This window comes from Microcebus murinus, chromosome 12 (assembly GCF_040939455.1).
Source record: "Microcebus murinus isolate Inina chromosome 12, M.murinus_Inina_mat1.0, whole genome shotgun sequence".
Lineage (NCBI taxonomy): Eukaryota > Metazoa > Chordata > Mammalia > Primates > Cheirogaleidae > Microcebus > Microcebus murinus.
Window position 1 is genome coordinate 1652956 of NC_134115.1, and position 27015 is coordinate 1679970.

The following is a 27015-nucleotide window of genomic DNA, read 5'->3' on the forward strand; positions in this document are numbered from 1 at the left end:
CCGTGGGCGAGTGGACACAGCCAGATCCGCACTGCGCTCTGCTTGACCGTCTGCAGTGGGTGAGTGGACACAGCCAGATCCACACTGCGCCCTGCCTGCCCGTCTGCCGTGGGCGAACGGACACAGCCAGATCCACACTGCGCCCTGCCTGACCGTCTGCCGTGTGTGAGTGGACACAGCCAGATCCGCACTGCGCCCTGCCTAACCGCCTGCCGTGGGTGAGTGGACACAGCCAGATCCGCACTGCGCCCTGCCTGCCCGTCTCCCGTGGGTGAGTGGACACAGCCAGATCCGCACTGCACCCTGCCTGACCGTCCTTCGTGGGTGAGTGGACACCGCCAGATCCGCACTGCGCCCTGCCTGCCCGTTTCCCGTGGGTGAGTGGACACAGCCAGATCCGCACTGCGCCCTGCCTGCCCGTCTCCCGTCAGTGAGTGGACACAGCCAGATCCGCACTGCGCCCTGCCTGCCCGTCTGCCGTGGGCGAGTGGACATAGCCAGATCCGCACTGCGCCCTGCCTGACCGTCTGCCGTGGGTGAGTGGACACAGCCAGATCCGCACTGCGCCCTGCCTGCCCCTCTGCAGTGGGCGAGTGGACACAGCCAGATCCGCACTGCGCACTGTCTGACCGTCTGCCGTGGGTGAGTGGACACAGCCAGATCCGCACTGCGCCCTGCCTACCCGTCTCCCGTGGGCGAGTGGACACAGCCAGATCCGCACTGCGCCCTGCCTGCCCGTCTCCAGTGGGCGAGTGGACACAGCCAGATCCGCACTGCGCCCTGCCTGCCCGTCTGCCGTGGGCGAGCGGACACAGCCAGATGCGCACTGCGCCCTGCCTGACCGTCTGCCTTGGGTGAGTGGACACAGCCAGATCCACACTGCGCCCTGCCTGACCGCCTGCCGTGGGTGAGTGGACACAGCCAGATCCGCACTGCGCCCTGCCTGCCCGTCACCCGTGGGCGAGTGGACACAGCCAGATCCGCACTGCCCACTGCCTGTCCGTCTGCCGTGGGTGAGTGGACACAGCCAGATCCGCACTGCGCCCTGCCTGCCCGTCTGCCGTGGGCGATTGGACACAGGTAGATCCGCACTGCGCCCTGCCTGACCGTCTGCCGTGTGTGAGTGGACACAGCCAGATCCACACTGCGCCCTGCCTGCCCGTCTGCCGTGGGCGAGTGGACACAGCCAGATCCGCACTGCGCCCTGCCTGCCCGTCTGCCGTGGGTGAGTGGACACAGCCAGATCCGCACTGCGCCCTGCCTGACACTCTCCCGTGGGTGAGTGGACACAGCCAGATCCGCACTGCGCCCTGCCTGCCCGTCTCCCGTGGGTGAGTGGACACAGCCAGATACGCACTGCGCCCTGCCTGACTGCCTGCCGTGGGTGAGTGGACACAGCCAGATCCGCACTGCGCCCTGCCTGCCCGTCACCCGTGGGCGAGTGGACACAGCCAGATCCGCACTGCCCACTGCCTGTCCGTCTGCCGTGGGTGAGTGGACACAGCCAGATCCGCACTGCGCCCTGCCTGCCCGTCTGCCGTGGGCGAGTGGACACAGGTAGATCCGCACTGCGCCCTGCCTGACCATCTGCCCTGTGTGAGTGGACACAGCCAGATCCACACTGCGCCCTGCCTGCCCGTCTGCCGTGGGCGAGTGGACACAGCCAGATCCGCACTGCGCCCTGCCTGCCCGTCTGCCGTGGGTGTGTGGACACAGCCAGATCCGCACTGCGCCCTTCCTTACACTCTCCCGTGGGTGAGTGGACACAGCCAGATCCGCACTGCGCCCTGCCTGCCCGTCTCCCGTGGGTGAGTGGACACAGCCAGATCCGCACTGCGCCCTGCCTGCCCGACTCCCGTGGGCGAGTGGACACAGCCAGATCCGCACTGCGCGCTGCCTACCCGACTCCCGTGGGTGAGTGGACACAGCCAGATCCGCACTGCGCCGTGCCTGCCCGTCTCCCGTGGGCGAGTGGACACAGCCAGATCCGCACTGCGCCCTGCCTGCCCTTCTGCCGTGGGCGAGTGGACACAGCCAGATCCGCACTGCGCCCTGCCTGACCGCCTGCCGTGGGTGAGTGGACACAGCCAGATCCGCACTGCGCCCTGTCTGCCCGTCCCCGTGGGTGAGTGGACACCGCCAGATCCGCACTGCGCCCTGCCTGCCCGTCTCCCGTGGGTGAGTGGACACAGCCAGATCCGCACTGCGCCCTGCCTGACCGTCTCCCGTGGGTGAGTGGACACAGCCAGATCCGCACTGCGCCTTGCCTGACCGTCTCACGTGGGTGAGTGGACACAGCCAGATCCGCACTGCGCCCTGCCTGCCCGTCTCCCGTGGGAAAGTGGACACAGCCAGATCCGCACTGGGTCCTGCCTGACCGTCTGCCGTGGGTGAGTGGACACAGCCATATCCACACTGCGCCCCGCCTGCCCGTCTGCCGTGGGCGAGTGGACACAGCCAGATCCGCACTGCGCCCTGCCTGACCGTCTGCTGTGGGTGAGTGGACACAGCCAGATCCGCACTGCGCCCTGCCTGCCCGTCTCCTGAGGGCGAGTGGACACAGCCAGATCCGCACTGCGCCCTGCCTGCCCTTCTGCCGTGGGTGAGTGGACACAGCCAGATCCGCAGTGCGCCCTGCCTGCCCGTCTACCGTGGTTGAGTGGACACATCCAGATCCGCACTGCACCCTGCCTGCCCGTCTCCCTTGGGTGAGTGGACACAGTCAGTTCCGTACTGCGCCGTGCCTGCCCGACTGCCGTGGGTCAGTGGACATAGCCATATCCACACAGCACCGTCTCTGCCCATCTCCCGTGAGTGAGTGGACAAAGCCGGATCCGCACTGCGCCCTGCCTGCCCGTCTCCCGTGGGTGAGTGGACACAGCCAGATCCGCACTGCGCCTTGCCTGCCCGTCTCACGTTGGTGAGTGGACACAGCCAGATCCGCACTGCCCCCTGCCTGCCCGTCTCCCGTGGGTGAGTGGACACAGCCAGATCCGCTCTGCACCCTGCCTGACCGTTTGCCGTGGGTGAGTGGACACAGCCAGATCCGCACTGCGCCCTGCCTGCCCGTCTCACCTGGGTGAGTGGACACAGACAGATCCGCACTCCGCCCTGCCTGCCCGTCTCCCGTGGGTGAGTGGACAGAGCCAGATCCGCACTGCGCCCTGCCTGCCCATCACCCGTGGGTGAGTGGACACAGCTAGATCCGCACTGCGCCCTGCTTGCCCGTCTCCCGTGGGTGAGTGGACACAGCCATATCCGCACTGCGCCTTGCCTGCCCGTCTCCCGTCAGTGAGTGCACACAGCCAGATCCGCACTGCGCCCTGCCTGCCCGTCTGCCGTGGGCGAGTGGACACAGCCAGATCCGCACTGCGCCCTGCCTGCCCGTCTGCCGTGGGTGAGTGGACACAGCCAGATCCGCACTGCGCCCTGCCTGCCCGTCTGCCGTGGGTGAGTGGACACAGCCAGATCCACACTGCGCACTGCCTGCCCGTCTGCCGTGGGTGACTGGACACAGCCAGTTCCGCACTGCGCCCTGCCTGACCGTCTGCCGTGGGTGAGTGGACACAGCCAAATCCGCACTGCGCCCTGCCTGCCCGTCTGCCGTTGGTCAGTGGACATAGCCATATCCACACAGCACCCTCTCTGCCCGTCTCCCGTGGGTGAGTGGACACAGCAAGATCCACACTGCGCCTTGCCTGCCCGTCTCCCCTGGGTGAGTGGACACAGCCAGATCCGCACTGCGCCCTGCCTGCCCATCTCCCGTGGGCGAGTGGACACAGCCAGATCCGCACTGCGCCCTGCCTGCCCGTCTGCCGTGGGTGAGTGGACACAGCCAGATCCGCACTGCGCCCTGCCTGACCATCTGCCATTGGTGAGTGGACACAGCCAGATCCACACTGCGCCCTGCCTGCCTGTCTGCCGTGGGTGAGTGGACACAGCCAGATCCGCACTGCGCCCTGCCTGTCCATCTGCCATTGGTGAGTGGACACAGTCAGTCCCGCACTGCGTCGTGCCTGCCCTTCTCCCGTGGGTGAGTGGACACAGCCAGATCCGCACGGCGCCCGGCCTGCCTGTCTGCCGTGGGTGACTGGACACAGCCAGATCCGCACTGCGCCCTGCTTGCCCGTCTCCCGTGGGTGAGTGGACACAGCCAGATCCGCACTGCGCCCTGCCTGACCGCCTGCCGTTGGTGAGTGGACACAGCCAGATCCGCACTGCGCCCTGCCTGACCGCCTGCCGTGGGTGAGTGGACACAGCCAGATCCGTACTGCGCCCTGCCTTCCCGTCTGCCGTGGGTCAGTGGACATAGCCAGATCCACACAACACCGTCTCTGCCCATCTCCCGTGGGTGAGTGGACACAGCCGGATCCGCACTGCGCGCTGCCTGCCCGTCTGCCGTGGGTCAGTGAACATAGACATATCCACACAGCACCCTCTCTGCTCGTCTCCCGTGGGTGAGTGGACAGAGCCAGATCCACACTGCGCCTTGCCTGCCCGTCTCCCGTGGGTGAGTGGACACAGCCAGATCCGCACTGCGCCCGGCCTGCCCGTCTCCCGTGGGTGAGTGGACACAGCCAAATCCGCACTGCGCCCTGCCTGACCGCCTGCCGTTGGTGAGTGGACACAGCCAGATCCGCACTGCGCCCTGCCTGACCGCCTGCCGTGGGTGAGTGGACACAGCCAGATCCGTACTGCGCCCTGCTTGCCCGTCTCCCGTGGGTGAGTGGACACAGCCAGATCCAAACTGCGCCTTGCCTGCCCGTCTCCCGTGGGTGAGTGGACACAGCAGATCCGCACTGTGCCCTGCCTGCCCGTCTCCCGTGGGTGAGTGGACACAGCCAGTTCCGTACTGCGCCGTGCCTGCCCGACTGCCGTGGGTAAGTGGACATAGCCATATCCACACAGCACCGTCTCTGCCCATCTCCCGTGGGTGAGTGAACACAGCCGGATCCGCACTGCGCCCTGCCTGCCCGTCTCCCGTGGGTGAGTGGACACAGCCAGATCCGCACTGCGCCTTGCCTGCCCGTCTCACGTTGGTGAGTGGACACAGCCAGATCCGCACTGCGCCCTGCCTGCCCGTCTCCCGTGGGTGAGTGGACACAGCCATATCCGCACTGCGCCTTGCCTGCCCGTCTCCCGTCAGTGAGTGCACACAGCCAGATCCGCACTGCGCCCTGCCTGCCCAACTCCCGTGGGTGATTGGACACAGCCAGATCTGCACTGCGCCTTGCCTGCCCATCTCACGTGGGTGAGTGGACACAGCCAGATCGGCACTGCGCCCTGCCTGCCCGTCTCCCGTGGGTGAGTGGACACAGCCAGATCCGCACTGCACCCTTCCTGACCGTCTGCCGTGAGTGAGTGGACACAGCCAGATCCGCACTGCGCCCTGCCTGCCTGTCTGCCGTGGGTCAGTGGACATAGCCATATCCACACAGCACCCTCTCTGCCCGTCTCCCGTGGGTGAGTGGACACAGCCAGATCCACACTGCGCCTTGCCTGCCCTTCTCCCGTGGGTGAGTGGACACAGCCAGATCCGCACTGCGCCCTGCCTGCCCGTCTCCCGTGGGTGAGTTGACACAGCCAGATCCGTACTGCGGACTGCCTACCCGTCTGCCGTGGGTCAGTGAACATAGCCCGATCCACACAGCACCGTCTCTGCCCATCTCCCCTGGGTGAATGGACACAGCCAGATCCGCACTGCGCCCTGCCTGACCGTCTGCCGTGGGTGAGTGGAAACAGCCAGATCCGCACTGCGCCCTTCCTGCCCGTCTGCCGTGGGTCAGTGGACATAGCCATATCCACACAGCACCCTCTCTGCCCGTCTCCCGTGGGTGAGTGAACACAGCCAGATCCACACTGCGCCTTGCCTGCCCGTCTCACCTGGGTGAGTGGACACAGACAGATCCGCACTGCGCCCTGCCTGCCCGTCACCCGTGGGTGAGTGGACACAGCCAGATCCGCACTGTGCCCTGCCTGCCCGTCTCCCGTGGGTGAGTGGACACAGCTAGATCCGCACTGCGCCCTGCCTGCCCGTCTCCCGTGGGTGAGTGGACACAGCCATATCCGCACTGCGCCTTGCCTGCCCGTCTCCCGTGGGCAAGTGGACACAGCCAGATCCGCACTGCGCCCTGACTGCCCGTTTGCCGTGGGCGAGTGGACACAGCCAGATCCACACTGCGCCCTGCCTGCCCGTCTCCCGTGGGCGAGTGGACACAGCCAGATCCGCTCTGCGCCCTGCCTTCCCGTCTGCCGTGGGTGATTGGACACAGCCAGATACGCACTGCGCCCTGCCTGACCATCTGCCGTGGGTGAGTGGACACAGCCAGATCCACACTGCGCCCTCCTGCCTGTCTGCAGTGGATGAGTGGACACAGCCAGTTCCGCACTGCGCCCTGCCTGACCGTCTGCCGTGGGTGAGTGGACACAGCCAGATCGGCACTGCGCCCTGCCTGCCCGTCTGCCGTGGGTCAGTGGACATAGCCATATCCACACAGCACCCTCTCTGCCCGTCTCCCGTGGGTGAGTGGACACAGCCGGATCCATACTGCGCCGTGCCTGCCCGTCTCCCCTCGGTGAGTGGACACAGCCAGATCCGCACTACGCCCTGCCTGCCCGTCTCCCGTGGGTCAGTGGACATAGCCATATCCACACAGCACCCTCTCTGCCCGTCTCCCGTGGGTGAGTGGACACAGCCAGATCCACACTGCGCCTTGCCTGCCCGTCTCCCCTGGGTGAGTGGACACAGCCAGATCCGCACTGCGCCCTGCCTGCCCGTCTCCCGTGGGCGAGTGGACACAGCCAGATCCGCACTGCGCCCTGCCTGCCCGTCTGCCGTGGGTGAGCGGACACAGCCAGATCCGCACTGCGACCTGCCTGACCGTCTGCCGTGGGTTAGTGGACACAGCCAGATCCACACTGCGCCCTGCCTGCCCGTCTGCCGTGGGTGTGTGGACACAGCCAGATCCGCACTGCGCCCTGCCTGACCGTCTGCCGTGGGTGAGTGGACACAGCCAGATCCGCACTCCGCCTTGCCTGCCGATCTCACGTGGGTGAGTGGACACAGCCAGATCCGCACTGCGCCCTGCCTGCCCGTCTCCCGTGGGTGATTGGACACAGCTAGTTCCGCACTGCACCCTGCCTGACCGTCTGCCGTGGGTGAGTGTACACAGCCAGATCCGCACTGCGCCCTGCCTGCCCATCTGCCGTGGGTCAGTGGACATAGCCATATCCACACAGCACCCTCTATGCCCGTCTCCCGTGGGTGAGTGGACACAGCCAGATCCACAGTGCGCCTTGCCTGCCCGTCTCACCTGGGTGAGTGGACACAGACAGATCCGCACTGCGCCCTGCCTGTCCGTCTTCCGTGGGTGAGTGGACACAGCCAGATCCGCACTGCGCCCTGCCTGCCCGTCTCCCGTGGGTGAGTGGACACAGCTAGATCCGCACTGCGCCCTGCTTGCCCGTCTCCCGTTGGTGAGTGGACACAGCCATATCCGCACTGCGCCTTACCTGCCCCTCTCCCGTCAGTGAGTGCACACTGCCAGATCCGCGCTGCGCCCTGCCTGTCCGTCTGCCGTGGGCGAGTGGACACAGCCAGATCAGCACTGCGCCCTGCCTGCCCGTCTGCCGTGGGTGAGTGGACACAGCCAGATCCGCACTGCGCCCTGCCTGCCCGTCTGCCGTGGGTGAGTGGACACAGCCAGATCCACACTGCGCACTGCCTGCCCGTCTGCCGTGGGTGACTGGACACAGCCAGTTCCGCACTGCGCCCTGCCTGACCGTCTGCCGTGGGTGAGTGGACACAGCCAAATCCGCACTGCGCCCTGCCTGCCCGTCTGCCGTGGGTCAGTGGACATAGCCATATCCACACAGCACCCTCTCTGCCCGTCTCCCGTGGGTGAGTGGACACAGCCAGATCCACACTTCGCCTTGCCTGCCCGTCTCCCCTGGGTGAGTGGACACAGCCAGATCCGCACTGCGCCCTGCCTGCCCGTCTCCCGTGGGCGAGTGGACACAGCCAGATCCGCACTGCGCCCTGCCTGCCCGTCTGCCGTGGGTGAGTGGACACAGCCAGATCCGCACTGCGCCCTGCCTGACCATCTGCCATTGGTGAGTGGACACAGCCAGATCCACACTGCGCCCTGCCTGCCTGTCTGCCGTGGGTGAGTGGACACAGCCAGATCTGCACTGCGCCCTGCCTGTCCATCTGCCATTGGTGAGTGGACACAGCCAGATCCGCACTGCGTCGTGCCTGCCCGTCTCCCGTGGGTGAGTGGACACAGCCAGATCCGCACTGCGCCCGGCCTGCCCGTCTCCCATGGGTGAGTGGACACAGCCAGATCCGCACTGCGCCCTGCCTGCCTGTCTGCCGTGTGTCAGTGGACATAGCCATATCCACACAGCACCCTCTCTGCCCTCTCTGCCAGATCCGCACTGCGCGCTGCCTGCCCGTCTCACGTTGGAGAGTGGACACAGCCAGATCTGCACTGCGCCCTGCCTGCCCGTCTGCCGTGGGTGAGTGGACACAGCCAGATCCGCACTGCGCCCTGCCTGCCCGTCTCCCCTGGGTGAGTGGACACAGCCAGATCCGCACTGCGCCCTGCCTGCCCGTCTCCCGTGGGTGGGTGGACACAGCCAGATCCGCACTGCGCCCTGCCTGCCCGTCTCCCGTGGGTGAGTGGACACAGCCAGATCCGCACTGCGCCTTCCCTCTCCGTCTCCCGTCGGTGAGTGGAAACAGCCAGATCCGCACTGCTCCCTGCCTGCCCGTCTCCCGTGGGTGATTGGACACAGCCAGATCCACACTGCGCCTTGCCTGCCTGTCTCCCGTGGGTGAGTGGACACATCCAGATCCGCACTGCGCCCTGCCTGCACGTCTGCCATGGGCGAGTGGACACAGCCAGATCCGCACTGGGCCCTTCCTGACCATCTGCCCTGGGTGAGTGGACACAGCCAAATCCACATTGCGCCCTGTCTGCCCGTCTGCCGTGGGTGACTGGACACAGCCAGGTCCGCACTGCTCCCTGCTTGCCCGTCTCCCGTGGGTGAGTGGACACAGCCAGATCCGCACTGCGCCCTGCCTGACCGCCTGCCGTTGGTGAGTGGACACAGCCAGATCCGCACTGCGCCCTGCCTGACCACCTGCTGTGGGTGTGTGGACACAGCCTGATCCGTACTGCGCCCTGCCTTCCCGTCTGCCGTGGGTCAGTGGACATAGCCAGATCCACACAACACAATCTCTGCCCATCACCCGTGGGTGAGTGGACACAGCCAGATTTGCACTGCGCGCTGCCTGCCCGTCTGCCGTGGGTCAGTGGACATAGACATATCCACACAGCACCCTCTCTGCTCGTCTCCCGTGGGTGAGTGGACACAGCCATATCCACACTGCGCCTTGCCTGCCCGTCTTCCGTGGGTGAGTGGACACAGCCTGATCCGCACTGCGCCCTGCCTGCCCGTCTCCCGTGGGTGAGTTGACACAGCCAGATCCGTACTGCGCCCTGCCTACCCGTCTACCGTGGGTCAGTGGACATAGCCCGATCCACACAGCACCGTCTCTGCCCATCTCCCCTGGGTGAGTTGACACAGCCAGATCCGCACTGCACGCTGCCTGCCCGTCTCCCGTGGGTGAGTGGACACAGCCAGATCCGCACTGCGCCCTGCCTGCCCGTCTACCGTGGGTGAGTGGACACAGCAGATCCGCACTGTGCCCTGCCTGCCCGTCTCCCGTGGGTGAGTGGACACAGCCAGTTCCGTACTGCGCCGTGCCTGCCCGACTGCCGTGGGTAAGTGGACATAGCCATATCCACACAGCACCATCTCTGCCCATCTCCCGTGGGTGAGTGGACACAGCCGGATCCGCACTGCGCCCTGCCTGCCCGTCTCCCGTGGGTGAGTGGACACAGCCAAATCCGCACTGGGCCTTGCCTGCCCGTCTCACGTTGGTGAGTGGACACAGCCAGATCCGCACTGCGCCCTGCCTGCCCGTCTCCGGTGGGTGAGTGGACACAGCCATATCCGCACTGCGCCTTGCCTGCCCGTCTCCCGTCAGTGAGTGCACACAGCCAGATCCGCACTGCGCCCTGCCTGCCCAACTCCCGTGGGTGATTGGACACAGCCAGATCTGCACTGCGCCTTGCCTGCCCGTCTCACGTGGGTGAGTGGACACAGCCAGATCCGCACTGCGCCCTGCCTGCCCGTCTCCCGTGGGTGAGTTGACACAGCCAGATCCGTACTGCGCCCTGCCTACCCGTCTGCCGTGGGTCAGTGAACATAGCCCGATCCACACAGCACCGTCTCTGCCCATCTCCCCTGGGTGAATGGACACAGCCAGATCCGCACTGCGCCCTGCCTGACCGTCTGCCGTGGGTGAGTGGAAACAGCCAGATCCGCACTGCGCCCTTCCTGCCCGTCTGCCGTGGGAGAGTGGACATAGCCATATCCACACAGCACCCTCTCTGCCCGTCTCCCGTGGGTGAGTGAACACAGCCAGATACACACAGCGCCTTGCCTGCCCGTCTCACCTGGGTGAGTGGACACAGACAGATCCGCACTGCGCCCTGCATGCCCGTCTCCCGTGGGTGAGTGGACACAGCCAGATCCGCACTGTGCCCTGCCTGCCCGTCTCCCGTGGGTGAGTGGACACAGCTAGATCCGCACTGCGCCCTGCCTGCCCGTCTCCCGTGGGTGAGTGGACACAGCCGGATCCGCACTGCGCGCTGCCTGCCCGTCTGCCGTGGGTCAGTGGACATAGCCATATCCACACAGCACCCTCTCTGCTCGTCTCCCGTGGGTGAGTGGACACAGCCAGATTCACACTGCGCCTTGCCTGCCCGTCTCCCGTGGGTGAGTGGACACAGCCAGATCCGCACTGCGCCCTGCCTGCCCGTCTCCCGTGGGTGAGTTGACACGGCCAGATCGGTACTGCACCCTGCATACCAGTCTGCCGTGGGTCAGTGGACATAGCCCGATCCACACAGCACCGTCTCTGCCCATCTCCCGTGGGTGAGTGGACACAGCCAGATCCGCACTGCGCCCTGCCTGACCGTCTGCCGTCGGTAAGTGGACACAGCCAGATCCACACTGCGCCCTGCCTGCCCGTCTGCCGTGGGCGAGTGGACACAGCCCGATCCGCACTGCGCCCTGCCTGACCGTCTGCCGTGGGTGAGTGGACACAGCCAGATCCGCACTGCGCCCTGCCTGACCGCCTGCCATGGGTGAGTGGACACAGCGAGATCCGCACTGCGCCCTGCCTGACCGTCAGCCGTGGGTGAGTGGACACAGCCAGATCCACACTTCGCCCTGCCTGCCCGTCTGCCGTGGGCGAGTGGACACAGCCAGATCCGCACTGCGCCCTGCCTGACCGTCTGCCGTGGGTGAGTGGACACAGCCAGATCCGCACTGCGCCGTGCCTGCCCGTCTCCCGTGGGCGAGTGGACACAGCCAGATCCGCACTGCGCCCTGCCTGCCCTTCTGCCGTGGGCGAGTGGACACAGCCAGATCCGCACTGCGCCCTGCCTGACCGTCTGCCGTGGGTGAGTGGACACAGCCAGATCCACACTGCGCCCTGCCTGCCCGTCTGCTGTGGGTGAGTGGACACAGCCCGATCCGCACTGCACACTGCCTAACCGTCTGCCGTGGGTGAGTGGACACAGCCAGATCCACACTGCGCCCTGCCTGCCCGTCTGCTGTGGGTGAGTGGACACAGCCCGATCCGCACTGCACACTGCCTAACAGTCTGCCGTGGGTGAGTGGACACAGCCAGATCCGCACTGCGCCCTGCCTGCCCGTCTGCCGTGGGCGAGTGGACACAGCCAGATCCGCACTGCGCCCTGCCTGCCCGTCTGCCGTGGGTGAGTGGACACAGCCAGATCCGCACTGCGCCGTGCCTGCCCGTCTCCCGTGGGTGAGTGGATACAGCCAGATACGCACTGCGCCCTGCCTGACCGCCTGCCGTGGGTGAGTGGACACAGCCAGATCCGCACTGCGCCCTGCCTGCCCGTCACCCGTGGGCGAGTGGACACAGCCAGATCCGCACTGCGCCCTGCCTGCCCGTCTGCCGTGGGCAAGGGGACACAGCCAGATCCGCACTGCGCCCTGCCTGACCGTCTGCCGTGGGTGACTGGACACAGCCAGATCCGCACTGCGCCCTGCCTGCCCGTCTCCCGTGGGTGAGTGGACACAGCCAGATCCGCACTGCGCCCTGCCTGACCGTCTGCCGTGGGTGAGTGGACACAGCCAGATCCACACTGCGCCCCGCCTGCCCGTCTGCCGTGGGCGAGTGGACACAGCCAGATCCGCACTGCGCCCTGCCTGACCGTCTGCTGTGGGTGAGTGGACACAGCCAGATCCGCCCTGCGCCCTGCCTGCCCGTCTCCCGAGGGCGAGTGGACACAGCCAGATCCGCACTGCGCCCTGCCTGCCCTTCTGCCGTGGGTGAGTGGACACAACCAGATCCGCACTGCGCCCTGCCTGACCGTCTGCCGTTGGTAAGTGGACACAGCCAGATCCACACTGCGCCCTGCCTGCCCGTCTGGCGTGGGCGAGTGGACACAGGCAGATCCGCACTGCGCCCTGCCTGACCGTCTGCTGTGGGTGCGTGGACACAGCCAGATCCGCACTGCGCCCTGCCTGACCGCCTGCCGTGGGTGAGTGGACACAGCTAGATCCGCACTGCGCCCTGCCTGCCCGTCTCCCGGGGGCGAGTGGACACAGCCAGATCCGCACTGCGCCCTGCCTGCCCTTCTGCCGTGGGTGAGTGGACACAGCCAGATCCGCACTGCGCCCTGCCTGACCGTCTGCCGTCGGTAAGTGGACACAGCCAGATCCACACTGCGCCCTGCCTGCCCGTCTGCCGTGGGCGAGTGGACACAGCCCGATCCGCACTGTGCCCTGCCTGACCGTCTGCCGTGGGTGAGTGGACACAGCCAGATCCGCACTGCGCCTTGCCTGCCCGTCTGCCGTGGGCGAGTGGACACAGCCAGATCCGCACTGCGCCCTGCCTGCCCGTCTCCCGAGGGTGAGTGGACACAGCCAGATCCGCACTGCGCCCTACCTGCCCGTCTCCCGTGGGTGAGTGGACACCGCCAGATCCGCACTGCGCCCTGCCTGCCCGTCTCCCGTGGGTGAGTGGACACAGCCAGATCCGCACTGTGCTCTGCCTGCCGGTCTGCCGTGGGTGAGTGGACACAGCCAGATCCACACTGCGCCCTGCCTGCCCGTCTGCCGTGGGCGAGTGGACACAGCCAGATCCGCACTGAGCCCTACCTGACCGTCTGCTGTGGGTGAGTGGACACAGCCAGATCCGCACTGCGCCCTGCCTGACCGCCTGCCGTGGGTGAGTGGACACAGCCAGATCCGCACTGCGCCCTGCCTGCCTGTCTCCCGGGGGCGAGTGGACACAGCCAGATCCGCACTGCGCCCTGCCTGACCTTCTGCCGTGGGTGAGTGGACACAGCCAGATCCGCACTGCGCCCTGCCTGACCGTCTGCCGTCGGTAAGTGGACACAGCCAGATCCACACTGCGCCCTGCCTGCCCGTCTGCCGTGGGCGAGTGGACACAGCCCGATGAGCACTGCGCCCTGCCTGACCGTCTGCCGTGGGTGAGTGGACACAGCCAGATCCACACTGCGCCCTGCCTGACCGCCTGCCGTGGGTGAGTGGACACAGCCAGATCCGCACTGCGCCCTGCCTGCCTGTCTCCCGGGGGCGAGTGGACACAGCCAGATCCGCACTGCGCCCTGCCTGACCTTCTGCCGTGGGTGAGTGGACACAGCCAGATCCGCACTGCGCCCTGCCTGACCGTCTGCCGTCGTTAAGTGGACACAGCCAGATCCACACTGCGCCCTGCCTGCCCGTCTGCCGTGGGCGAGTGGACACAGCCCGATCCGCACTGCGCCCTGCCTGACCGTCTGCCGTGGGTGAGTGGACACAGCCAGATCCGCACTGCGCCCTGCCTGACCGCCTGCCATGGGTGAGTGGACACAGCCATATCCGCACTGTGCCCTGCCTGACCGTCAGCCGTGGGTGAGTGGACACAGCCAGATCCACACTTCGCCCTGCCTGCCCGTCTGCCGTGGGCGAGTGGACACAGCCAGATCCGCACTGCGCCCTGCCTGACCGTCTGCCGTGGGTGAGTGGACACAGCCAGATCCGCACTGCGCCGTGCCTGCCCGTCTCCCGTGGGTGAGTGGACACAGCCAGATCTGCACTGCGCCCTGCCTGCCCTTCTGCCGTGGGCGAGTGGACACAGCCAGATCCGCACTGCGCCCTGCCTGACCGTCTGCCGTGGGTGAGTGGACACAGCCAGATCCACACTGCGCCCTGCCTGCCCGTCTGCTGTGGGTGAGTGGACACAGCCCGATCCGCACTGCACACTGCCTAACCGTCTGCCGTGGGTGAGTGGACACAGCCAGATCCGCACTGCGCCCTGCCTGCCCGTCTGCCGTGGGCGAGTGGACACTGCCAGATCCGCACTTCGCCCTGCCTGACCGTCTGCTGTGGGTGAGTGGACACAGCCAGATCCACACTGCGCCCTGCCTGCCCCTCTGCCGTGGGCGATTGGACACAGCCAGATCCGCACTGCGCCCTGCCTGACCGTCTGCCGTGGGTGAGTGGACACAGCCAGATCCGCACTGCGCCCTGCCTGCCCGTCTCCCGTGGGCGAGTGGACACCGCCAGATCCGCACTGCGCCCTGCCTGCCCTTCTGCCGTGGGCGAGTGGACACAGCCAGATCCGCACTGCGCCCTGCCTGACCGTCTGCCGTGGGTGAGTGGACACAGCCAGATCCACACTGCGCCCTGCCTGCCCGTCTGCTGTAGGTGAGTGGACACAGCCCGATCCGCACTGCGCCCTGCCTAACCGTCTGCCGTGGGTGAGTGGACACAGCCAGATCCGCACTGCGCCCTGCCTGCCCGTCTGCCGTGGGCGAGTGGACACAGCCAGATCCGCACTGCGCCCTGCCTGACCGTCTGCCGTGGGTGAGTGGACACAGCCAGATCCGAACTGCGCCCTGCCTGACCGCCTGCCGTGGGTGAGTGGACACAGCGAGATCCGCACTGCGCCCTGCCTGCCCGTCACCAGTGGGCGAGTGGACACAGCCAGATCCGCACTGCGCCCTGCCTGCCCGTCTCCCGTGGGTGAGTTGACACAGCCAGATCCGTACTGCGCCCTGCCTACCCGTCTGCCGTGGGTCAGTGAACATAGCCCGATCCACACAGCACCGTCTCTGCCCATCTCCCCTGGGTGAATGGACACAGCCAGATCCGCACTGCGCCCTGCCTGACCGTCTGCCGTGGGTGAGTGGAAACAGCCAGATCCGCACTGCGCCCTTCCTGCCCGTCTGCCGTGGGAGAGTGGACATAGCCATATCCACACAGCACCCTCTCTGCCCGTCTCCCGTGGGTGAGTGAACACAGCCAGATACACACAGCGCCTTGCCTGCCCGTCTCACCTGGGTGAGTGGACACAGACAGAACCGCACTGCGCCCTGCATGCCCGTCTCCCGTGGGTGAGTGGACACAGCCAGATCCGCACTGTGCCCTGCCTGCCCGTCTCCCGTGGGTGAGTGGACACAGCTAGATCCGCACTGCGCCCTGCCTGCCCGTCTCCCGTGGGTGAGTGGACACAGCCGGATCCGCACTGCGCGCTGCCTGCCCGTCTGCCGTGGGTCAGTGGACATAGCCATATCCACACAGCACCCTCTCTGCTCGTCTCCCGTGGGTGAGTGGACACAGCCAGATCCGCACTGCGCCCTGCCTGACCGTCTGCCGTGGGTGAGTGGACACAGCCAGATCCGCACTGCGCCGTGCCTGCCCGTCTCCCGTGGGCGAGTGGACACAGCCAGATCCGCACTGCGCCCTGCCTGCCCTTCTGCCGTGGGCGAGTGGACACAGCCAGATCCGCACTGCGCCCTGCCTGACCGTCTGCCGTGGGTGAGTGGACACAGCCAGATCCACACTGCGCCCTGCCTGCCCGTCTGCTGTGGGTGAGTGGACACAGCCCGATCCGCACTGCACACTGCCTAACCGTCTGCCGTGGGTGAGTGGACACAGCCAGATCCACACTGCGCCCTGCCTGCCCGTCTGCTGTGGGTGAGTGGACACAGCCCGATCCGCACTGCACACTGCCTAACAGTCTGCCGTGGGTGAGTGGACACAGCCAGATCCACACTGCGCCCTGCCTACGCGTCTGCCGTGGGCGAGTGGACACAGCCAGATCCGCACTGCGCCCTGCCTGCCCGTCTGCCGTGGGTGAGTGGACACAGCCAGATCCGCACTGCGCCGTGCCTGCCCGTCTCCCGTGGGTGAGTGGATACAGCCAGATACGCACTGCGCCCTGCCTGACCGCCTGCCGTGGGTGAGTGGACACAGCCAGATCCGTACTGCGCCCTGCCTGCCCGTCTCCCGTGGGTGAGTGGACACAGCCAGATCCGCACTGCGCCCTGCCTGACCGTCTGCCGTTGGTGAGTGGACACAGCCAGATCCGCACTGCGCCCTGCCTGACCGTCTGCCGTCGGTAAGTGGACACAGCCAGATCCACACTGCGCCCTGCCTGCCCGTCTGCCGTGGGCGAGTGGACACAGCCCGATCCGCACTGCGCCCTGCCTGACCGTCTGCCGTGGGCGAGTGGACACAGCCAGATCCGCACTGCGCCTTGCCTGCCCGTCTGCCGTGGGCGAGTGGACACAGCCAGATCCGCACTGCGCCCTGCCTGACCGTCTGCCGTGGGTGAGTGGACACAGCCAGATCCACACTGCGCCCTGCCTGCCCCTCTGCCGTGGGCGAGTGGACACAGCCAGATCCGCACTGCGCCCTGCCTGACCGTCTCCGTGGGTGAGTGGACACATCCAGATCCTCACTGCACCCTGCCTGACCGTCCTTCGTGGGTGAGTGGACACCGCCAGATCCGCACTGCGCCCTGCCTGCCCGTCTCCCGTGGGTGAGTGGACACAGCCAGGTCCGCACTGCGCCCTGCCTGCCCGTCTCCCGTCAGTGAGTGGACACAGCCAGATCCGCACTGCGCCCTGCCTGCCCGTCTGTCATGGGCGAGTGGACACAGCCAGATCCGCACTGCGCCCTGCCTGACCGTCTGCCGTGGGTGAGTGGACACAGCCAGATCCGCACTGCGCCCTGCCTGCCCGTCTCCCTTGGGTGAGTGGACATAGCCAGATCCGCACTGCGCGCTGCCTGCCCATCTCCCGTGTGCGAGTGGACACAGCCAGATCCGCACTGCGCGCTGCCTGCCCGTCTGTCGTGGGCGAGTGGACAAGCCATATCCGCACTACGCCCTGCCTGACCGTCTGCCGTGGGTGAGTGGACACAGCCAGATACACACTGCGCCCTGCCTGCCCGTCTGCCGTGGGCGAGCGGACACAGCCAGATCCTCACTGCGCACTGCCTGACCGTCTGCCGTGGGAGAGTGGACACAGCCAGATCCGCACTGCGCCCTGCTTGACCGCCTGTCGTGGGTGAGTGGACACAGCCAGATCCGCACTGCGCCCTGCCTGACCGTCTGCCGTGGGTGAGTGGACACAGCCAGATCCACATGGCGCCTTGCCTGCCCGTCTGCCGTGGGTGAGTGGACACAGCCAGATCCACACTGCGCCCTGCCTGACCGTCTCCCGTGGGTGAGTGGTCACAGCCAGATCCGCACTGCGCCTTGCCTGCCCGTATCACGTGGGTGAGTGGACACAGCCAGATCCGCACTGCGCCCTACTTGCCCGTCTCCCGTGGGGGAGTGGACACAGCCAGATCCGCACTGCACCCTGCCTGACCGTACTTCGTGGGTGAGTGGACACCGCCAGATCCGCACTGCGCCCTGCCTGCCCGTCTGTCATGGGCGAGTGGACACAGCCAGATCCGCACTGCGCACTGCCTGACCGTCTGCCGTGGGTGAGTGGACACAGCCAGATCCGCACTGCGCCTTGCCTGCCCGTATCACGTGGGTGAGTGGACACAGCCAGATCCGCACTGCGCCCTTCTTGCCCGTCTCCCGTGGGTGAGTGGACACAGCCAGATCCGCACTGCACCCTGCCTGACCGTCCTTCGTGGGTGAGTGGACACCGCCAGATCCGCACTGCGCCCTGCCTGCCCGTCTGCCGTGGGCGAGTGGACACAGCCAGATCCGCACTGCGCCCTGCCTGACCGTCTGCCGTGGGTGAGTGGACACAGCCAGATCCGACTGCGCCCTGCCTGACCGCCTGCCGTGGGTGAGTGGACACAGCCAGATCCGCACTGCGCCCTTCCTGCCCGTCTCCCGTGGGCGAGTGGACACAGCCAGATCCGCACTGCGCCCTGCCTGCCCTTCTGCAGTGGGTGAGTGGACATAGCTAGATCCGCACTGCGCCCTGCCTGACCGTGTGCTGTGGGTGAGTGGACACAGCCAGATCCACACTGCGCCCTGCCTGCCCCTCTGCCGTGGGCGAGTGGACACAGCCAGATCCGCACTGCGTCCTGCCTGCCTGTCACCAGTGGGCGAGTGGACACAGCCAGATCCGCACTGCGCCCTGCCTGACCGCCTGCCGTGGGTGAGTGGACACAGCCAGATCCGCACTGCGCCCTGCCTGCCCGTCTCCCGTGGGCGAGTGGACACAGCCAGATCCGCACTGCGCCCTGCCTGACCGTCTGCCGTTGTTCAGTGGACACAACCAGATCCGCACTGCGCCCTGCCTGCCCGTCTCCCGTGGGTGAGTGGACACAGCCAGATCCGCACTGCGCCCTGCCTGACCGTCTGCCGTGGGTGAGTGGACACAGCCAGATCCGCACTGCGCCCTGCCTGCCCGTCTCCCTTGGGTGAGTGGACACAGCCAGATCCGCACTGCGCGCTGCCTGCCCATCTCCCGTGTGCGAGTGGACACAGCCAGATCCGCACTGCGCGCTGCCTGCCCGTCTGTCGTGGGCGAGTGGACAAGCCATATCCGCACTACGCCCTGCCTGACCGTCTGCCGTGGGTGAGTGGACACAGCCAGATACACACTGCGCCCTGCCTGCCCGTCTGCCGTGGGCGAGCGGACACAGCCAGATCCGCACTGCGCACTGCCTGACCGTCTGCCGTGGGAGAGTGGACACAGCCAGATCCGCACTGCGCCCTGCCTGACCGCCTGTCGTGGGTGAGTGGACACAGCCAGATCCGCACTGCGCCCTGCCTGACCGTCTGCCGTGGGTGAGTGGACACAGCCAGATCCACATGGCGCACTGCCTGCCCGTCTGCCGTGGGTGAGTGGACACAGCCAGATCCACACTGCGCCCTGCCTGACCGTCTCCCGTGGGTGAGTGGTCACAGCCAGATCCGCACTGCGCCTTGCCTGCCCGTATCACGTGGGTGAGTGGACACAGCCCGATGCGCACTACGCCCTGCCTGACCGTCTGCCGTGGGTGAGTGGACAAAGCCAGATCCGCACTGCGCCCTGCCTGACCGCCTGCCGTGGGTGAGTGGACACAGCCAGATCCGCACTGCGCCCTGCCTGCCTGTCTCCCGGGGGCGAGTGGACACAGCCAGATCCGCACTGCGCCCTGCCTGACCTTCTGCCGTGGGTGAGTGGACACAGCCAGATCCGCACTGCGCCCTGCCTGACCGTCTGCCGTCGGTAAGTGGACACAGCCAGATCCACACTGCGCCCTGCCTGCCCGTCTGCCGTGGGCGAGTGGACACAGCCCGATCCGCACTGCGCCCTGCCTGACCGTCTGCCGTGGGCGAGTGGACACAGCCCGATACGCACTACGCCCTGCCTGACCGTCTGCCGTGGGTGAGTGGACAAAGCCAGATCCGCACTGCGCCCTGCCTGACCGCCTGCCGTGGGTGAGTGGACACAGCCAGATCCGCACTGCGCCCTGCCTGCCCGTTTCCCGTGGGTGAGTAGACACAGCCAGATCCGCACTGCGCCCTGCCTGCCCGTCTCCCGTCAGTGAGTGGACACAGCCATATCCGCACTGCGCCCTGCCTGCCCGTCTCCCGTCAGTGAGTGGACACCGCCAGATCCGCACTGCGCCCTGCCTGTCCGTCTCCCGTGGGTGAGTGGAAACAGCCAGATCCGCACTGCGCGCTGCCTGCCCGTCTACCGTGGGCGAGTGGAAACAGCCAGATCCGCACTGCGCGCTTCCTGCTTGTCTGTCGTGGGCGAGTGGACACAGCCAGATCCGCACTGCGCCCTGCCTGACCGTCAGCCGTGGGTGAGTGGACACAGCCAGATCCACACTTCGCCCTGCCTGCCCGTCTGCCGTGGGCGAGTGGACACAGCCAGATCCGCACTGCGCCCTGCCTGACCGTCTGCCGTGGGTGAGTGGACACAGCCAGATCCGCACTGCGCCCTGCCTGACCGCCTGCCGTGGGTGTGTGGACACAGCCAGATCCGCACTGCGCCGTGCCTGCCCGTCTCCCGTGGGCGAGTGGACACAGCCAGATCCGCACTGCGCCCTGCCTGCCCGTCTCCCGTGGGTGAGTGGACACCGCGAGATCCGCACTCCGCCCTGCCTGCCCGTCTCCCGTGGGTGAGTGGACACAGCCAGATCCGCACTGCTCCTTGCCTGCCCGTCTCACGTGGGTGAGTGGACACAGCCAGATCCGCACTGCGCCCTACCTGCCCGTCTCTCGTGAGTGAGTGGACACAGCCAGATCCGCACTGCACCCTGCCTGACCGTCCTTCGTGGGTGAGTGGACACCGCCAGATCCGCACTGCGCCCTGCCTGCCCGTTTCCCGTGGGTGAGTGGACACAGCCAGATCCGCACTGCGCCCTGCCTGCCCGTCTCCCGTCAGTGAGTGGACACAGCCATATCCGCACTGCGCCCTGCCTGCCCGTCTCCCGTCAGTGAGTGGACACCGCCAGATCCGCACTGCGCCCTGCCTGCCCGTCTCCCGTGGGTGAGTGGACACAGCCAGATCCGCACTGCGCGCTGCCTGCCCGTCTCCCGTGGGCGAGTGGAAACAGCCAGATCCGCACTGCGCGCTGCCTGCTTGTCTGTCGTGGGCGAGTGGACACAGCCATATCCGCACTGCGCCCTGCCTGCCCGTCTGCCGTGGGTGAGTGGACACAGCCAGATCCACACTGCGCCCTCCCTGACCGTCTGCCGTGGGTGAGTGGACACAGCCAGATCCGCACTGCGCCCTGCCTGCCCGTCTGCCGTGGGCGAGTGGACACAGCCAGATCCGCACTGCGCGCTGCCTACCCGACTCCCGTGGGTGAGTGGACACAGCCAGATCCGCACTGCGCGCTGCCGGCCCGTCTGTCGTGGGGGAGTGGACACAGCCATATCTGCACTACGCCCTGCCTGACCGCCTGCCGTGGGTGAGTGGACACAGCCAGATCCGCACTGCGCCCTGCCTGAACGCCTGCCGTGGGTGAGTGGACACAGCCAGATCCGCACTGCGCCCTGCCTGCCCGTCTCCCGTGGGTGAGTGGACACAGCCAGATCCGCACTGCACCCTGCCTGACCGTCCTTCGTGGGTGAGTGGACACCGCCAAATCCGCACTGCGCCCTGCCTGCCCGTATCCTGTGGGTGAGTGGACACAGCCAGATCCGCACTGCGCCCTGCCTGCCCGTCTCCCGTCAGTGAGTGGACACAGCCAGATCCGCACTGCGCCCTGCCTGCCCGTCTGCCGTGGGCGAGTGGACACAGCCAGATCCGCACTGCGCCCTGCCTGCCCGTCTGCCGTGGGCGAGCGGACACAGCCAGATGCGCACTGCGCCCTGCCTGACCGTCTGCCGTGGGTGAGTGGACACAGCCAGATCCGCACTGCGCCCTGCCTGACCGCCTGCCGTGGGTGAGTGGACACAGCCAGATCCGCACTGCGCCCTGCCTGCCCGTCACCCGTGAGCGAGTGGACACAGCCAGATCCGCACTGCCCACTGCCTGTCCGTCTTCCGTGGGTGAGTGGACACAGCCAGATCCGCACTGCGCCCTGCCTGCCCGTCTGCCGTGGGCGAGTGGACACAGGTAGATCCGCACTGCGCCCTGCCTGACCGTCTGCCGTGTGTCAGTGGACACAGCCAGATCCACACTGCGCCCTGCCTGCCCGTCTGCCGTGGGCGAGTGGACACAGCCAGATCCGCACTGCGCCCTGCCTGCCCGTCTGCCGTGGGTGAGGGGACACAGCCAGATCCGCACTGCGCCCTGCCTGACACTCTCCCGTGGGTGAGTGGACACAGCCAGATCCGCACTGCGCCCTGCCTGCCCGTCTCCCGTGGGTGAGTGGACACAGCCAGATCCGCACTGCGCCCTGCCTGACCGCCTGCCGTGGGTGAGTGGACACAGCCAGATCCGCACTGCGCCCTGCCTGCCCGTTACCCATGGGCGAGTGGACACAGCCAGATCCGCACTGCCCACTGCCTGTCCGTCTGCCGTGGGTGAGTGGACACAGCCAGATCCGCACTGCGCCCTGCCTGCCCGTCTGCCGTGGGCGAGTGGACACAGGTAGATCCGCACTGCGCCCTGTCTGACCGTCTGCCGTGTGTGAGTGGACACAGCCAGATCCACACTGCGCCCTGCCTGCCCGTCTGCCGTGGGCGAGTGGACACAGCCAGATCCGCACTGCGCCCTGCCTGCCCGTCTGCCGTGGGTGAGTGTACACAGCCAGATCCGCACTCCGCCCTGCCTGACACTCTCCCGTGGGTGAGTGGACACAGCCAGATCCGCACTGCGCCCTGCCTGCCCGTCTCCCGTGGGTGAGTGGACACAGCCAGATCCGCACTGAGCCCTGCCTGCCCGACTCCCGTGGGCGAGTGGACACAGCCAGATCCGCACTGCGCGCTGCCTACCCGACTCCCGTGGGCGAGTGGACACAGCCAGATCCGAACTGAGAACTGTCTGACCGTCTCCCGTGGGCGAGTGGACACAGCCAGATCCGCACTGCGCCCTGCCTGCCCGTCTGCCGTGGGCGAGTGGACACAGCCAGATTCGCACTGTGCCCTGCCTGACCGTCTGCCGTGGGTGAGTGGACACAGCCATATCCGCACTGCGCCCTGCCTGACCGCCTGCCGTGGGTGAGTGGACACAGCCAGATCCGCACTGCGCCCTGCCTGCCCGTCTCCCGTGTGTGAGTGGACACAGGCAGATCCGCACTGCACCTTGCCTGCCCGTCTCCCGCCAGTGAGTGGACACAGCCAGATCCGCATTGCGCCCTGCCTGCCCGTCTGCCGTGGGTGAGTGGACACAGCCAGATCCACACTGCGCCCTGCCTGCCCGTCTGCCGTGGGTGAGTGGACACAGCCAGATCCGCACTGCGCCCTGCCTGACCGTCTCCCGTGGGTGAGTGGACACTGCCAGATCCGCACTGCGCATTGCCTGCCCGTCTCACGTGGGTGAGTGGACACAGCCAGATCCGCACTGCGCCCTGCCTGCCCGTCTCCCGTGGGTGAGTGGACACAGCCAGATCCTCACTGCACCCTGCCTGACCGTCCTTCGTGGGTGAGTGGACACCGCCAGATCCGCACTCTGCCCTGCCTGCCCGTTTCCCGTGGGTGAGTGGACACAGCCAGATCCGCACTGCGCCCTGCCTGCCCGTCTCCCGTCAGTGAGTGGACACAGCCATATCCGCACTGCGCCCTGCCTGCCCGTCTCCCGTCAGTGAGTGGACACCGCCAGATCCGCACTGCGCCCTGCCTGCCCGTCTCCCGTGGGTGAGTGGACACAGCCAGATCCGCACTGCGCGCTGCCTGCCCGTCTCCCGTGGGCGAGTGGAAACAGCCAGATCCGCACTGCGCGCTGCCTGCTTGTCTGTCGTGGGCGAGTGGACACAGCCATATCCGCACTGCGCCCTGCCTGCCCGTCTGCCGTGGGTGAGTGGACACAGCCAGATCCACACTGCGCCCTCCCTGACCGTCTGCCGTGGGTGAGTGGACACAGCCAGATCCGCACTGCGCCCTGCCTGCCCGTCTGCCGTGGGCGAGTGGACACAGCCAGATCCGCACTGCGCGCTGCCTACCCGACTCCCGTGGGTGAGTGGACACAGCCAGATCCGCACTGCGCGCTGCCGGCCCGTCTGTCGTGGGGGAGTGGACACAGCCATATCTGCACTACGCCCTGCCTGACCGCCTGCCGTGGGTGAGTGGACACAGCCAGATCCGCACTGCGCCCTGCCTGAACGCCTGCCGTGGGTGAGTGGACACAGCCAGATCCGCACTGCGCCCTGCCTGCCCGTCTCCCGTGGGTGAGTGGACACAGCCAGATCCGCACTGCACCCTGCCTGACCGTCCTTCGTGGGTGAGTGGACACCGCCAAATCCGCACTGCGCCCTGCCTGCCCGTATCCTGTGGGTGAGTGGACACAGCCAGATCCGCACTGCGCCCTGCCTGCCCGTCTCCCGTCAGTGAGTGGACACAGCCAGATCCGCACTGCGCCCTGCCTGCCCGTCTGCCGTGGGCGAGTGGACACAGCCAGATCCGCACTGCGCCCTGCCTGCCCGTCTGCCGTGGGCGAGCGGACACAGCCAGATGCGCACTGCGCCCTGCCTGACCGTCTGCCGTGGGTGAGTGGACACAGCCAGATCCGCACTGCGCCCTGCCTGACCGCCTGCCGTGGGTGAGTGGACACAGCCAGATCCGCACTGCGCCCTGCCTGCCCGTCACCCGTGAGCGAGTGGACACAGCCAGATCCGCACTGCCCACTGCCTGTCCGTCTTCCGTGGGTGAGTGGACACAGCCAGATCCGCACTGCGCCCTGCCTGCCCGTCTGCCGTGGGCGAGTGGACACAGGTAGATCCGCACTGCGCCCTGCCTGACCGTCTGCCGTGTGTCAGTGGACACAGCCAGATCCACACTGCGCCCTGCCTGCCCGTCTGCCGTGGGCGAGTGGACACAGCCAGATCCGCACTGCGCCCTGCCTGCCCGTCTGCCGTGGGTGAGGGGACACAGCCAGATCCGCACTGCGCCCTGCCTGACACTCTCCCGTGGGTGAGTGGACACAGCCAGATCCGCACTGCGCCCTGCCTGCCCGTCTCCCGTGGGTGAGTGGACACAGCCAGATCCGCACTGCGCCCTGCCTGACCGCCTGCCGTGGGTGAGTGGACACAGCCAGATCCGCACTGCGCCCTGCCTGCCCGTTACCCATGGGCGAGTGGACACAGCCAGATCCGCACTGCCCACTGCCTGTCCGTCTGCCGTGGGTGAGTGGACACAGCCAGATCCGCACTGCGCCCTGCCTGCCCGTCTGCCGTGGGCGAGTGGACACAGGTAGATCCGCACTGCGCCCTGTCTGACCGTCTGCCGTGTGTGAGTGGACACAGCCAGATCCACACTGCGCCCTGCCTGCCCGTCTGCCGTGGGCGAGTGGACACAGCCAGATCCGCACTGCGCCCTGCCTGCCCGTCTGCCGTGGGTGAGTGTACACAGCCAGATCCGCACTCCGCCCTGCCTGACACTCTCCCGTGGGTGAGTGGACACAGCCAGATCCGCACTGCGCCCTGCCTGCCCGTCTCCCGTGGGTGAGTGGACACAGCCAGATCCGCACTGAGCCCTGCCTGCCCGACTCCCGTGGGCGAGTGGACACAGCCAGATCCGCACTGCGCGCTGCCTACCCGACTCCCGTGGGCGAGTGGACACAGCCAGATCCGAACTGAGAACTGTCTGACCGTCTCCCGTGGGCGAGTGGACACAGCCAGATCCGCACTGCGCCCTGCCTGCCCGTCTGCCGTGGGCGAGTGGACACAGCCAGATTCGCACTGTGCCCTGCCTGACCGTCTGCCGTGGGTGAGTGGACACAGCCATATCCGCACTGCGCCCTGCCTGACCGCCTGCCGTGGGTGAGTGGACACAGCCAGATCCGCACTGCGCCCTGCCTGCCCGTCTCCCGTGTGTGAGTGGACACAGGCAGATCCGCACTGCACCTTGCCTGCCCGTCTCCCGCCAGTGAGTGGACACAGCCAGATCCGCATTGCGCCCTGCCTGCCCGTCTGCCGTGGGTGAGTGGACACAGCCAGATCCACACTGCGCCCTGCCTGCCCGTCTGCCGTGGGTGAGTGGACACAGCCAGATCCGCACTGCGCCCTGCCTGACCGTCTCCCGTGGGTGAGTGGACACTGCCAGATCCGCACTGCGCATTGCCTGCCCGTCTCACGTGGGTGAGTGGACACAGCCAGATCCGCACTGCGCCCTGCCTGCCCGTCTCCCGTGGGTGAGTGGACACAGCCAGATCCTCACTGCACCCTGCCTGACCGTCCTTCGTGGGTGAGTGGACACCGCCAGATCCGCACTCTGCCCTGCCTGCCCGTATCCCGTGGGTGAGTGGACACATCCAGGTCCGCACTGCGCCCTGCCTGCCCGTCTCCCGTCAGTGAGTGGACACAGCCAGATCCGCACTGCGCCCTGCCTGCCCGTCTCCCGTGGGCGAGTGGACACAGCCAGATCCGCACTGCGCCCTGCCTGCCCGTCTGCCGTGGGTGAGTGGACACAGCCAGATCCGCACTGCGCCCTGCCTGCCCGTCTGCCGTGGGAGAGCGGACACAGCCAGATGCGCACTGCGCCCTGCCTGACCGTCTGCCGTGGGTGAGTGGACACAGCCAGATCCGCACTGCGCCCTGCCTGACCGCCTGCTTGGGTGAGTGGACAGAGCCAGATCCGCACTGCGCCCTGCCTGCCCGTCACCCGTGGGCGAGTGGACACAGCCAGATCCGCACTGCCCACTGCCTGTCCGTCTGCCGTGGGTGAGTGGACACAGCCACATCCGCACTGCGCCCTGCCTGCCCGTCTGCCGTGGACGAGTGGACACAGGTAGATCCGCACTGCGCCCTGCCTGACCGTCTGCCGTGTGTGAGTGGACACAGCCAGATCCACACTGCGCCCTGCCAGCCCGTCTGCCGTGGGCGAGTGGACACAGCCAGATCCGCACTGCGCCCTGCCTGCCCGTCTGCCGTGGGTGAGTGGACACAGCCAGATCCGCACTGCGCCCTGCCTGACACTCTCCCGTGGGTGAGTGGACACAGCCAGATCCGCACTGCGCCCTGCCTGCCCGTCTCCCGTGGGTGAGTGGACACAGCCAGATCCGCACTGCGCCCTGCCTGACCGCCTGCCGTGAGTGAGTG